The sequence below is a fragment of the Macaca nemestrina genome, chromosome 4, assembly GCF_043159975.1.
Source record: "Macaca nemestrina isolate mMacNem1 chromosome 4, mMacNem.hap1, whole genome shotgun sequence".
Taxonomy (NCBI): Eukaryota; Metazoa; Chordata; class Mammalia; order Primates; family Cercopithecidae; genus Macaca; species Macaca nemestrina.
The window spans coordinates 13,781,187-13,795,601 of record NC_092128.1 but is presented as its reverse complement, the minus strand read 5'-3'; the positions used below and the strand labels follow the sequence as shown (position 1 = coordinate 13,795,601).

General features: G+C 37.1%; 1 long non-coding RNA gene across 1 annotated transcript in view; it reads left to right on the top strand.

Moving 5' to 3' along the window:
• Positions 1 to 1,746: 1,746 nt before the first annotated feature.
• LOC105474835 (uncharacterized) overlaps positions 1,747 to 14,415 on the top strand; it is a 115,889-nt gene continuing 103,220 nt past the window's right edge. The window contains exons 1-2 of the long non-coding RNA XR_982965.2: positions 1,747 to 2,046; positions 9,678 to 9,751. This is a non-coding gene — a long non-coding RNA (uncharacterized lncRNA). The remainder of the gene's footprint in view (positions 2,047 to 9,677; positions 9,752 to 14,415) is intronic.

The following is a 14,415-nucleotide window of genomic DNA, read 5'->3' as shown; positions in this document are numbered from 1 at the left end:
ACTGCTAAACCATAATGATATCACAGTAATTTTAGTTAATATTTTATAATTAGTTTTGTTTATTTTAAGTATGTATGTGTAATTGCATTCTACCAATTTCCTTCCTTCAGCATATTATTAACCAAATTACTTAAATGATGGCTTTGCCTAAATTTTAGAAAATGATCCTAGCTCTTGTATAGTGGCATAGGGAAATCTAGAAGAACTATTTAAGAGTAAGAAATAATTTTCAAATTTTCAAAATTAGAATATTATCCCTAAGATTCTTTTTGATTTGAGGAATGTGCTAACATTAAGAACATATGTTAAAACAATTGCCTTCACATAATGTTCTCATGTGGATGTCTTTCACACACACTGATAATTATAAAAATATTCCTCAGATTCATTTAAAACACACACACTGATAATTATAAAAATATTCCTCAGATTCATTTAAAACCACCTGACCAGGTTCTGCCTATGAACATATCATGTAGTACCAGATTTCTTTGCACATCTTTAATACATGTCTTCTGTGTTCTGTGTTTCCAAACATTTTTATTTTTTAGGACAGAATTCCTCTTTTTTGCAAGGCTTTTCAGAAACCTCTTCTATATTTCATGTCTAGTTGTATTATGTCCTGAGCCACTTCTAAATAATCTTCTCATCTTGGAATATCACCTTGATCTTGTTGAAGTTAAATTTAAGACAGAAGTAGCTCTTCCAGGAACTAATTTCTGACAGATACTTGGATAGCAGGGAAACCATTTCTCCTGTGCCTAATAGAAAGGAGATTTGCATGCAGGTTGTGAAGATTTTTATACTGTTTCACTATACATCCAAAAATTCATATAAAATATATTGGTTTTCCTGAAAATTTCCCCTAAAATATAGCATGTGCTGTTTGACCTTGAATCTGATTGAAGTCAGGTTACACAGTTCTGTGATTCTGGCATTGTGATAAAGTACATGTACTCTGCAGCCAGACCACCTGGGTTTCAATCTCAGCCCAATTACTTCTTGCTTCTGTGATGTTAGGCAATTTGCTTCTCTGATAGTTGATTTCTTAATATCCAAAATGGGCAATATTCCATTTTACAGACTTTATAAGCATCTATTTTCTATGCTTATTTTTAGGATTAAATAAATTAATACTTATAAAGTACTTAGAAGGGTACCTAGCATTGGCACATAGTAAGACTTCATAAGAAATAAAAATAAAAATAAATCCAAAATTCTCTTCGTTGTGGCTGCAATTTGTATACTTGAAAGCATTTTTTATTTTATGTTCCTACGTACAGTAGTCACCCCTTATGTACAGGGGATATGCTCCAACACCCCCAGTGGATGTTTAAAACCTAGGATAGTGCTGAACCCTATATAGACTATGTTTTGATCTCTATATACACACACCTATGATTCAATTTATTTTGTAAGGTAGGCACGGTAAGAGATTAGCAATAATTGTGAATAAACTCATAAACAATTACGTTCTATAGGGCTATTTGAACACAAGCACTGTGATAACCACAACAGTCGATCTATTTGCGATGGCTGCTAAATGCCTAATGACCAGGTGGTGTTCAGGGTGGACACGCTGGGCAAAGTGGTGATTCACATCATGGGAGGGATGAAAGGTGGAGGAGGATGGCATGAGATTTTATCATGTTACTCAAAATGGCAGAAAATTAAAAACTTATGAGTTGTTTATCTTTGGAATTTTTCATTTAATAATTTTTTTTTTTTTTTGAGATGGAGTCTCTCTCTGTCGCCCAGGCTGGAGTGCAGTGGCGCAATCTCAGCTCACTGCAAGCTCCGCCTCCCGGGTTCCCGCCATTTTCCTGCGTCAGCCTCCTGAGTAGCTGGGACGACAGGCGCCGCCACCACGCCCGGCTAGTTTTTTGTATTTTTTAGTAGAGACGGGGTTTCACCACGTTAGCCAGGGTGGTCTCAATCTCCTGACCTCATGATCCGCCCGTCTCGGCCTCCCAAAGTGCTGGGATTACAGGCTTGAGCCACCGCGCCCGGCCTCATTTAATAATTCTGGACCTTGGATGAGAGCAGGTAAGCAAAACTCTGAAATGGGGGGAAGGAACTGTTGTAAATATTTTTCTGATGAGGTCTCTTAACGAAAAGTGAAGGGAAAATAAAACTTCAAACAGGATAAAGGGAGATGGTGTCATAGTCCAAAGCTTCATTTGTAATTGTTTTAATTTTTTGCAGTCACGTGACATAGAGTAGCTCAGTATGAGTAACAAATTATTAGCATTATAAGTACAAAGGGAATTGAACGTGATGCATTAACAGGAAGCAGAAGTTTTGTTCATAACTTTCTTATTTAGCACAAACCTTGATCTCATAGGACCTCTTCCTGGATTGTTTCTTCTAAACAACCAGTTACACCAAAACGTATGCTGTTTAACCTAAATAAAAGTGAATAAGTTTTTACTTCTGGATTGGATTGGATTGATTTCCCTGTAAAACTGACTAAAGAAAATGTAGCCAAAGAACAGGACAAGCATTCACTCAGATCACCTCACTAGTTTTAGTCTGGAAGTAAATTTCAAATTCAGAGGATAATATACTATATAAATGTAAATTCTACCTTTATGAAATGGATTCATGAATTTGTTCTCACGTGGGCCAAACCTTATGTTCTCTTTGGGATGGGGTTTTGTCCACAGGAGTCTGTTACACTGTGAAAAGAATAAGCAAAGCTGTTTAACTTTTAACTTATCACACTGACACATTTTTCAGAGAAATTCACTGGATGCAGGTTTTGAGAGTGGGAAGATTTAAAGATGACTTCCAGGATTCTGGCTCAAGCAGTTGGATGAATGATATGACATTTAATAAGAGTAGGGACAATAGAGAAGCAGCAGAAATTTGGTAAAATGTGATGAGTTCAGCATCAGATATGGAGTAGTTTACGTGTCTTATAGCACATCTGATGTGAGACACTAAGTAAGCACCTCTACGGGAGGGATGCGGCTCTGCAGAGATCAGGGCCACAGATGCAGATTTGCGGTTGTCAGTGTGCAGACGGCACTCCAAACCACGTGAAAGGCCTGCCAGGAGGATCGCATGCAAGGAATAGAAAGTAAAATTTAGGCCAGAACCCAGAAAAATACAGGTACTTAGGGGAAGAGTAGATTAGGAGCCAGAAGAAGAGACTTAAAAAATAGTGATAGTTAGAGGTACAGTGTAATATAATGGAAATGAAAGAAGTGCAAGGAGATGATACAGTCAGCATTGTTGAGTAAATCCTTACATTTTTAAAAAAATAGAATGCAGTAAAGGATCTAAATGAAATATCTTTGAGTAAGAAAAACAAGGCAAAACAATGATTATGTTAATCACGACTTAAATAATTCTTCTCATTTTGTATGCAGACATGATAAACTTTGCAAGAAAGAACAAGTAGTTTAATATTAGTGAAGGGACTTCATGAATTTAGAAAGTATCATAACATTAACATTTACAACAATCTCTTCCTTTTATAGGTGGAAAGGTAAGGCCTGGGCAGGGAGAGTGATTTGCCTAAAGTCACCCAAATCATAAATAAAAGGAGCAGGGACAAAAGATTCCTGACTCTTAATATGCGGTTGGAAAAGAAATCATTAAATCAAAAACAAAATAATTTATAATAGCAAGGGTTCCTTAGCGTTACATGGAGTAGATCAGTATGAGTAACACATTGTTAGTTTCATATGTATAAAGGGAATTGAATGTGACACATTAACAGGAAGTAGAATTCTTGTTCATTATTCTCTTATTTAGCACAAACCCTAATCTCATAGGACCTCTTTCCCAGTTGTTTCTTTCAAACAACCAGAATTAGACAAAAACATATATTGTTTTAACCCAAATAAGAGTAAACAAGTTTTTATTTCTGCATTGGATTGGAGTTATTTCTCTGTTAGACTACAGAAATATAACCAATGAGTGATTAAACTAGCTAAAGAAATCACTACTCAGACAGTAATGATGACACGGAGTGCATAAGAAAAATTACTGCCTTTAAAGAAGAAGTAATAAGAAAGCCACAATATCCCCAGCAGAAATGGGGAAAGGGATTTCTTACCTGTCTGGGAATGATTGAAGTATTGTAAGGTCTGTCTAGAGGTTGAATAATGACCTATCTTCCCCTTTTGTCATGTTGAGAGGTCCCTGCCACAGAAAATCCCGATCACCTAATCTGTGTTGATAATCTTTCTGAGCATTATTCTAAATATCAGTTGTAGTCAATGTGATATAAAGACGTGTAAGTTTCAGCTATGATCTGTACTTGTAGTTTAAGATGGACAACACTGATAAGCAAGATAACAAAGGAAACACAATCAACTAAATACTCATTGAATGTAATTGTTAAGTTACTAACAGTGAATATGAGAGCAATTTTGTTTGGAGGGTAGTGAGGGCGTGAAGGCTTATAGAAATTGCCTGTTTTTATTCATGAAGTTGAAGAGAAATTATTATTGCTTTTGCAAAGTCATAGCATATTTTATAGTGTCATCTCAGGAAGTAAAGTTCCTTTTTAAAAGGTCCACCTTGCTGTAAAACAGAAAGCACTGAAATTTTGAGCAAGTGTGTTGGAAGTGTATTCCTCAATGTTGAATAGTACAGTATTGTCTCTTTCTATGTGGATGCATGCTCTTATTCTGTAAGAATGTTGTACATTAAGAATCTTCAGATTTAATACTCCATAGTTACACATTATTAAGTATTTAAGTGTGGTCTCTACATTTTATAATGCTCCCCATTAGGTGAGACTAGGGAGACAGTTCTCTTTTGGTTGGCTTCTGTTTCTCCCAATGGGAGGAACTAGTTAATTTAAACACAGATTCTACAATCAACAAGCTTGGATACTGAAAATTTCTGGCACACCATAAAGACAGATTCAACAAACTATCACTCTTAGGTCAAATATGGTCTACTCCCTCTCAAAGTTTCAGTGGGATAGAGACACACCATTCATTACTTGTCCATGGCTGTTTCATGCTACAGTGGCATAGTTGAATATTTGCAAAAGAGAGACTATGGTGCACAAGTATAAAATATTTACTGTCTGGGACACGGAGTGGTGCCTGTAGTTCCAACACTCTGACAGGTTGAGACAGGAGGATCACTTGAGTTCAGGAGTTCAAGACTAGCCTGGGAAGCACAGCAAGATCCCATCTCTAAAAAACATTTAAAAAGCTGAGTGTGGTGATGCATGTCTGTAGTCCTAGATTCTCAGGATGCTGAGGTGGAAGATGGTTTGAGCCCAGGAGTTGGAAGATACAGTGAGTTATGATTGTACCACTGCATTCTAGCATGGATGAGAGAGTGAGACCCTTTCTCCCTTAAAAAAAATTACTATCTGACCTTTTATGGAAAAAGTTTACCGACCTCTGCCATAAAGGAAGATATTAAAAAGTTTAGTGAGATGGAAATTTTGGAATTAATCTTTTATGTTCAACATGTTCAGCAACACTAAACACTTTATTGCTACATCCTCCCTCCCTCCCTCCCTCCCTCCCTCCCTCCCTCCCTCCCTCCCTCCCTCCCTCCCTCCCTCCCTCCCTCCCTCCCTCCCTCCCTTCCTTCCTTCCTTCCTTCCTTCCTTCCTTCCTTCCTTCCTTCCTTCCTTCCTTCCTTCCTTTCCAGGTCTCACTCTGTCACCCAAGCTGGAGTGCAGTGGCACAATCTCAGCTCACTGCAGCCTCCACCTCCTAGGCTCAAGTGATTCTCCTGCCTCAGCTTCCCTACTAGCTGGGATTACAGGCGTGCACTACCACACCTGGCTACTTTTTGTATTTTTAGGAGAGACGAGTTTTCACCATATTGGCCAGGCTCGTCTCAAACTCCTGACCTCAAGTAATCCATCTGCCTTGACCTCCCACAGTGCTGGGATTACAGGCATGAGCCACCATACCTGGCCCTATTCCTATGGCTACTTATCTTTCACAGAGGATATTTGGACATGTTTTAGAACACTGAACTTTAGCAATTTTATTGATATGGTAGGCCCCGTCTTTTCATGGGAATTGTCTATCACCGGCCAACATGTGTGTGTCTTACTAGCAGAGTACTCTGTCACCAGGTCTAATTAGCATAAATGCAATCATGTAAAATCCTAGCATGATGTTGTCTGGAATATGAGAAGTCTCTGCATCCTATATTATAACAGATGAAGAGAATATACATAACCTTGAGATAAGAGGGAGAGGGAGTACTATTGCTCCTGTCAGATAAAGGTCATTGGTCATCTTCTTCTGATTGTGTTTATTAATTGATATTGGGAAAAAAAGCACTCAATAGCTTAATAGGCGCATAAATAGATATCAGGTGCAAGGGCTCTGATAATTTGCACCAGTAAAGATTCCATATTTGCAATGGGAGCTATGATTGGCATCACTCTCTAATTAAGTTTATGATAATCATGATAATCTACTGTCACCCTCCAGGATCCATTAAGCCCCTATATTAGCCAGAGTTGAGTTATGCAGGGATATGATAAGAACTAACATGCCTGCATCTTTCAGTTCTTTACTTTTGGCCTTAATCTTGGGAATACCTCCAGAAATGCCTATCATGTTAGTTTTGTTTTATTCTGGGTTCTTGGAGGGGCATTTGCTCTTGGCCAGTTCTACTCTAGCAGTACATGCGCACACGTGCATGCGCGCACACGCACACACACACACACACACACACACACACACACACACACAGAGTTTAGAGATTTTGACAGTTGTATAATATGCTTTTCCAAAAATAAAAGCTAAGAATGGTCCCTCAGGTCTACTGGACTCGTTGTAAGATAAACTATTTGCAAGACTTCAAATATGTTTGAGCTCCAAATTCCTCACTCTTGTAAACCAAAGTGGGTGAGATTTTGAGTTCCTGGAAATTAGTGTGAACTCAGAGCCAACAGCTAATAATTCCTCATGGATGCAACACATACTATATTTGATGTGTGCTGTTGTGGCTCATTTGCCAGAAGTAACCAATTAAGTCGCCAGTTTCTGAATGAAGTCTGGAGTAATTGAAAGCCCTGCAGCACCAGGTCCTGGCTGTCCCTTTCTGCCCTTCTCCCATTTTTAAACTCAGGTTCTTGTTATTTTGGCAAAACATTGTTTTGTATAAATTTTTGGAGGATATGTGCAAGAATTCTATTTAAGTGACTGCTTTTTTCTTTGAACTTCTGGAAGTTCTCCTATAAACCCCTGAGAGCCCCTCTAAAATATAACACTTCTGTGTTCAAGAAATATCTGTTATTCCCTAAAGTACAAAATAAAGTCCAAGCATAAAAAACTGTCCACAGTCCTTGTCCTTGCATTCTGTCTTCTCCAGGGCTCTTTTAAGAAATTTCTACTTCATCCAAAGAGGTCTATTATAAAAATGAAAACCACAGATTGTATAGCTTTGCTTTGGAGTAGCCTAACTACTGCTCTTTCTTAGCCTAGCCCACTTTGTTTGTAATTTCCGCTTATTTAGTTTCTAGCCTTTCCTCTAGACCAGTTTAGTTTCCATGTTTTCAATGAAATCTTCCATTAGTGTTATGGCGCAGATTAATTTATCTCGGAGTGATCTATCTGTACATCACACACATTGCAGTAGATTTATCCTTATCTTACCCTCTATACATGTCTGTATATAAACGTGAACATGTCAGTAATTGTTAGTACATGCTAGTATACTTATTTTTTCTTTTTCTCTTTCTTTTCTTTTCTTTTCTTCCTTCTTTTTTTCTTTTTTTTTTTTTTGACAGAGTCCTGCTTTGTCACCCAGACTGGAGTGCAGTGGTGCGATCTTTGCTCACTGCAGCCTCCACCTCCCGGGCTCAGGCGATTCTCCTCCCTCAGCCTCCTAAGTAGCTGGGACTACAGGTGTGCACTGCCATGTCTGGCTAATTTTTACATTTTTAGTAGAGATGGGGTTTCACCATGTTGTTCAGGATGGTCTTGATCTTCTGACCTCGTGATCCACCCGCCTCAGCCTCCCGAAGTGCTGGGATTACAGGCGTGAGCCACCACCCCCAGCCTATGCTTATTTTTTCTTATGCTAGTCTCCCTGGCTCGAGAGTCTGCGCTTTTAACCATTATACATGCTGCCTATCCATGCAGTTCACTGCTCTCTCCCATGGCAATGGCAAACTTCAATAAATAAAAAATGGTCTCCTTTTCTGTAAAGCTTTGGTATTAGATCAGATTGTTTTACTATGCAACACTGCAGAAAGCCATCACAAATTAACTGTAGCATGCATGGTGAAGTCGATCTCCTATCCCTGATTGCTAAACTTTAAGCTAAGTAGCAACAGAGAGCATTTTTAAAATCTCTTTTTATCCTTGTACTTAGTATAATGCTTGCACATATAAGGGGTTCATTTATATTTTCATCAGGACGTTGATAGTGATTTGAAATTTGCTCATTGCTAAAAGATATTGTACAGTTTCCTTTTGTTTTCTTTCTTTCTTTCTTTCTTTTTTTTTTTTGATATGGAGTCTCACTCTGTTGCCCAGGCTGGAGTGCAATGCTGTGATCTCCGCTCACTGCAGCCTCCACCTCCTGGTATTGTGCAGTTTCATCAAAATTCTTCCTGCAAATCATCCTCCATTGGTTGGTTCATTTTGTTTTCCTAAGATTTAACTTATGAAATGATGGTTTTATTTCTCCATATCTTCCTTTTCTAACATGATATTCCAAGGTAGAAATCACAACTTTCTGTTCTTTAACTCCTTGTCCTAGAATTATAACACATTGTTTGATTCCTGTTAAAAGACCAATGTTTGAAGACTTGATAGTTGCACATAATGAATCACTGGTTTCTTTACAAATTGAAAATAGATGTATTTTACAGTTAATATCTATTCTTAGAAAAATGTCAGCTGTTTGACCTTACTGTGGGACCTAAGAAGCAAATGCAGCAAAACCCAGAAATAGACAAATGGGACTTAATTAAACTAAAAAGCTGTGTGTGTGTGTGTGTGTGTGTGTGTATGTGTGTATGTGCATATATGTATATATTTATATACACACACATATATCTCAACAGCGTGAACACACAGCCTGCAGAATAGGAGAAAATATGTGCAAACTATACATCTGACAAAGGAATAATATCCAGACTCTACAAGGAACTCAAATGACTCAACATGAAGAAACAAATAACCTCATTAAAAAGTAGGCAAAGGACATGAGCAGACTTTTTTCAAAAGAAGGCATTAAAATGGACAATAAGCATATGAAAAAATGTTCAATGTATCCAGTCATCAGAAAGGCAAATTAAAACCACAATGAGATACCATCTTATACCAGTCAGAATATCTGGCATTAAAAAGACAAAAAAACAAAACAAAACAAAACAAAAACAGGCGTTGGTGATGATGTTGAGAAAAGGGAAATCTTGCACACTGTTGGTGGGAATGTAAATTGGTATAACCTCTATGGAAGACAATATGGCGATTTCTCAAAGAGTAGAATTACCATTAGATCCAACAATCCCCCTACTGGGTATATACCCAAAGGAAAAGCAATCATTATATCAAAAAGATACCTTGACCTGCATGTTTATTTACTGCAGCACTATTCACAATGGCAAAGATATAGAATCAACCTCAGTGTCCATCAATAGATGATTAGATAAAATGTGGCACATATACACCGGGGAATACTACTCAGCCATAAAAAGAATGAAATTATGTCTTTTTCAGCAACATGGATGAAATTGGAGATGTTGTCCTAAGTGAAATACTCAGAAACAGAAGATCAAATACTGCATGTTCTTGTAAGTGGTAGCTAAATAATGTGTACACATGGACATAGAGTATAAAATAATGGACACTGGAGACTCAGTAGTGTGGAAGGGTTGGGAGGAGTGAGGGAAGAGAAATTACTTAATGGGTATGGTGTATGCAATTTGGGTGATGGCTACACTAAAAGGCCAGACTTCACCACTCTCCAATATATCAATGTAAAAAAAATTGTACTTAGACCTACTAATGATGTAAAAATAAATAAATAGAAACACTAACTTTATAAAAATCACTGTCATTTTATTTTTTAAAAATGATTTCCGGACAGGGATCGTGGTTCTATACACTAGTCAGGACTCTGCCTTGTTCACATGAATGGTTTTCACCATTTTTTTGTTGTTGTTGTTTAGAACAATGAAAGCTTCTGCTTTGGATGTTAGTGAAAAGAAAGGATGTTAAGTCTCTTTAGGGAACAGATAATGCAAAAATATTTATATAGTTTCAATAACATGCCCAATGTTCGTAACCATTGATAATTATCTGGCTGGAAAACATTAAAAATTATAAAGTATTTTTTGTCTTATTTTATCTTTTGGCCAAAGAAGAAAAAAAAGTACAAACCATGTTTATGTTACACATAGTAATATATTTATATATTTTGCTCTTTCTATTTTAATTCATTAAATTTACACCAAAAATAGTGCCTGTAGTAGATCTATATTCCCTTAATTCAAGGTATGTAGACATTCCTCTAAATTTGAAATGATGCTGTACACTATGTGGCATAGTGATATGAGACAAGGACTAACATATGTTGTAGGGAATTATCGTTATGGTATTGCTAATAACCTGAGGTTTTCAAATAAATAGAATAAGGTATCAGATCAATATGTTGGACCCTACTCCACAAAGATTGTTGCACTTTGAATTCTATTTTCTCATTATGTTTATCTGAATACATTCTGGGGAACAAGTATATCATTATAAGAAATAATTTACATGCATCATTTCAAGATATATCAACTCTGTTTAAAAAACCATCACCACATTCTATTTTATGAAGTGGCTTATTCTCAAGCCAAAGGTCTCTGTTTTTTTGAAGTAGGAAAAAACCATTATTATTATTGAGCTCCACAAACATTATGCAGTTTCTTTCAAAAATATACTTCATGGGCTAGGTGTGGTGGCTCACGCCTGTAATCCCAGCACTTTGGGAGGCCGAGGCGGGTGGATCACGAGGTCAGGAGACTGAGATCATCCTGGCTAACATGGTGAAACCCCGTCTCTACTGAAAGTATAAAGAATTAGCCGGGCAAAGTGGTGGGCACCTGTAGTCCCAGCTACTCGGGAGGTTGAGGCAGGAGAATGGCGTTAACCCGGGAGGCAGAGGTTGCAGTGAGCCGAGATTGCACCACTGCACTCCAGCCTGGGTGACAGTGAGACTCCGTCTAAAAAAAATATATATATATACTTATATATATATGTGTGTATATATGTATATATATATGTGTGTGTGTGTGTATATATATATCTCATGGAAGAGAAAACTCACCCTGTCTTGAGAGAGAAGACTCATCTTTTAACATTGGTATAGGTGTTACAAAGTTCTTTCTTAGGTAAAACCAAAATGTGCTCCCTTGTGATTTTTTTACCCCCTTTTTGCTGAAGCGTCAAAGGGCAAGCCTACCCTCTCTTTGACATAGCAACTGTTGTGAATGGATTATGACTTTTCTTAGGCTTCATTTCTTAAAGTTAATCTTTATTCCTTCACTTATTTTCCCTAGAGCACAGGTGCCAGAGTGTTCTAGTTGCTTCAGTCTGGGTAATTGCTGGTGTATGTGTCATTTTTTAAATGTTGGCTGTGGTGTTTTAACGTGGTGCTCACATTGAATACGGTACTGTAGATGTGGTCTTCCCAGATCAGAATAGAGCTGGGTATTCTACCTTTGAGTGATCTGGACATTGTGTGTCTATTAATCCAGAATAACTTTGATTCAGATAGTTCTGATAGCAATATTCTACTGTTGGGTTTTCCATAAATGTATAATCACCCCAAGGCCAACCCAACACCTTGACCAGTTATCCTAAATTTTTTAAAAAGTTAATTTAGCACTTCACCTGAAATCTATTGGATGTCATCTTGTACCACATAATCAAAAGCATTTCCATCACTTTTGTGGCTTCAGTGCATAGGAGAGGATCTATTACATAGTGGCTGCTCATCAAATGTTTTACAAATATTAATGAATTAGATATCTTAGAATTTTCCTTTAATGTGTATTTTATCAGCATGGTTTTAATGGAACAGTTAGAGCAGATTGTATAATTACGATTGCAGGCTTTATTCAATTCACTGACATAAATATCATGTAAGACAAGAATAGGGTTTGATGGCAATCTATCAGGGACTCCCTAAGGCTTCAATTAAATTCCACAAGCATTTATCAGAGCTATATATGCGGCAGGCCTGTGTAGTCATTAACAATATGTTGCCCTCAAAAAATACACAGGCTACTTTTATGTGGTCCTATTAATCAACACTTATTGGATACAGCGATACAACTAGCTGTTAATTCATCCATCCATACCATTATTTATATCTCATTTCACCTTCTACTTACAGAGCTATTATTAGAGATATTTGATGTACCAAGATAAACTATGCCTTCAGCATTTATATAATCTGCTAACTTGAAAATGCTATCAAGAAGACATTAGGATGGATTTTAATGATTCATTCATAATAAAACCACCTCCATGAGACTGTATAGTTTTTTTATTATAAAGACCCATTTTTTGGTTGGTTGGTTGGTTGTTTTAATCAGTTCCTCCAACTATTGTCCTAGTGATCTTGGATAAGTTACATACATTTTCTAACTTCAACTCTTTCTTCACTTGTAAAACATAGATACAAATAGCACATGTCTCAGAGAGTTGTTTGGTAGATTAAATCAGATAATCAACGATCTCAAGTCTGATTCCTTGAGAAATGGATTCTGAGCCTCTGGGATTTGGATACAAGGGGTTAGTTGGAGAAATTTCAGGGAATCGACAGCTAGAAAGACTTGAGGGACTCTAGGAAATTTGAGATTTGTGTAGAGGGAGAGGCTGAACTGGGCTGCAACAGAAGTGGCAGATGATTCCACAGAGAGCCCTGGAGCTGGGATGTCTTCGGGTGCCTCCAATAAAGCAAGGGAGTGGTTCTTTGCAGTATTACCTGGACCAGTCATTGGATATATGGATGGAGGAAACCACAGCTTTGGGTAGGCAGCTTCCTTACACAGCGAGGAATAGCAGAGAGGGACTCCACTGTGAGCTGTCAGCCATCAGCTATGCTACCAATAGGCGTACAGGCTGTTACAATGCCTGTTGCACGTTAACTGAATAATAGATACTACCTATTAGTGTCCTACCTACTTATTTATTTCTTAATTTATTTACCTATTTACTTTTTAAGATCTTTTCTTTTTGAATTGTTCTTTGACCTCCATCAGAAATTATTCTAGTGAGTCCATTACATTTATCAGTTCTCACTTTTCTTCTCTTAGAAAATTATCTGTTTGTTTTTTAAAGCTTTATTGATTCACAGTGGGCCTATAATAAATTGTACCTATTTAACGTGTAGAAACTAACACATTTTCTGGAAACTAATACATTTTCTCTCTCAAACACACATACATGTACACCTGTGAAACCATCGCTACAATCAAGGTATGGAACATTTCCATCCCTTCCAAAAGAAATCTCCTGCCGATTTGTAAATAACTACCCCTCTATCCCAGTCCCCAAGTAGTAACTGATCTGCTTTCTGTCACTATACACTAGTTTACCCTTTTAAGAATTTTATATTAATGGGATTATACTTTTTGGGGAAAGAGGTCTGGCTTCTTTCAATCAGCATGACTATTTCAAGATTCATCCAAATTACAGTGCATAGTGTATGAATAGTTTATAGTTGTTATTGCTGAGTGGCGTTTTATTGCATGGGTTTACTGCAATTTGTTTATCCATTCACCTGTTCATAGATGTTAAGATTGTTTCAACTTTTTGACTATTATAAATAAAGCTGCTACGAACACTCAGATGTGAGCTTAGTACAGATATATCCTTTAGTTAGGAAAATATCTAGGGAGAGAATGGTTTGGTCAGTTACGTGATTCGCAAATATTTTCTCCATCTGTGTTTTGTCTTTTACTATATTTCACGATGCCTCTTGAAGAACAGAAATTATTAAATTAATGAAGTCTTGTTTATCAACTTTTTCTTTTATAGTTTATGCTTTTGGTGTTGTATCTAAGAAAGTTTTGCCTAACTCAAGGTCAAAAAGATTTTCTATGGTTTTTGGTTTATTCAGGTGTATGAACCATTACTGATTTTATTTTTCATAAGGTATAAACATCAAAGTTCATTTTTGGCATATTAATGTCCAGCAGCATTTATTAAAAAGACTACCTTTTATCTACAAAATCTGCCACTTTTCTACAAATAATATTTTTATAAAAGAGCCAAATAATTTTTTTTAATAGCCAAGGCATCATTTAGGTTATGTACATCTTCTTGAGTGCACGTTGGTAGTGTTTTTTTTCTCTTCTCTTCTTTCTTTTTGAGAGGAGTCTTGTTCTGTTGCTCAGGCTGGAGTGCCGAGTGCAGTGGCCTGATCTCGGCTCACTGCAACCTCCGCCTCCCGGTAGTGATT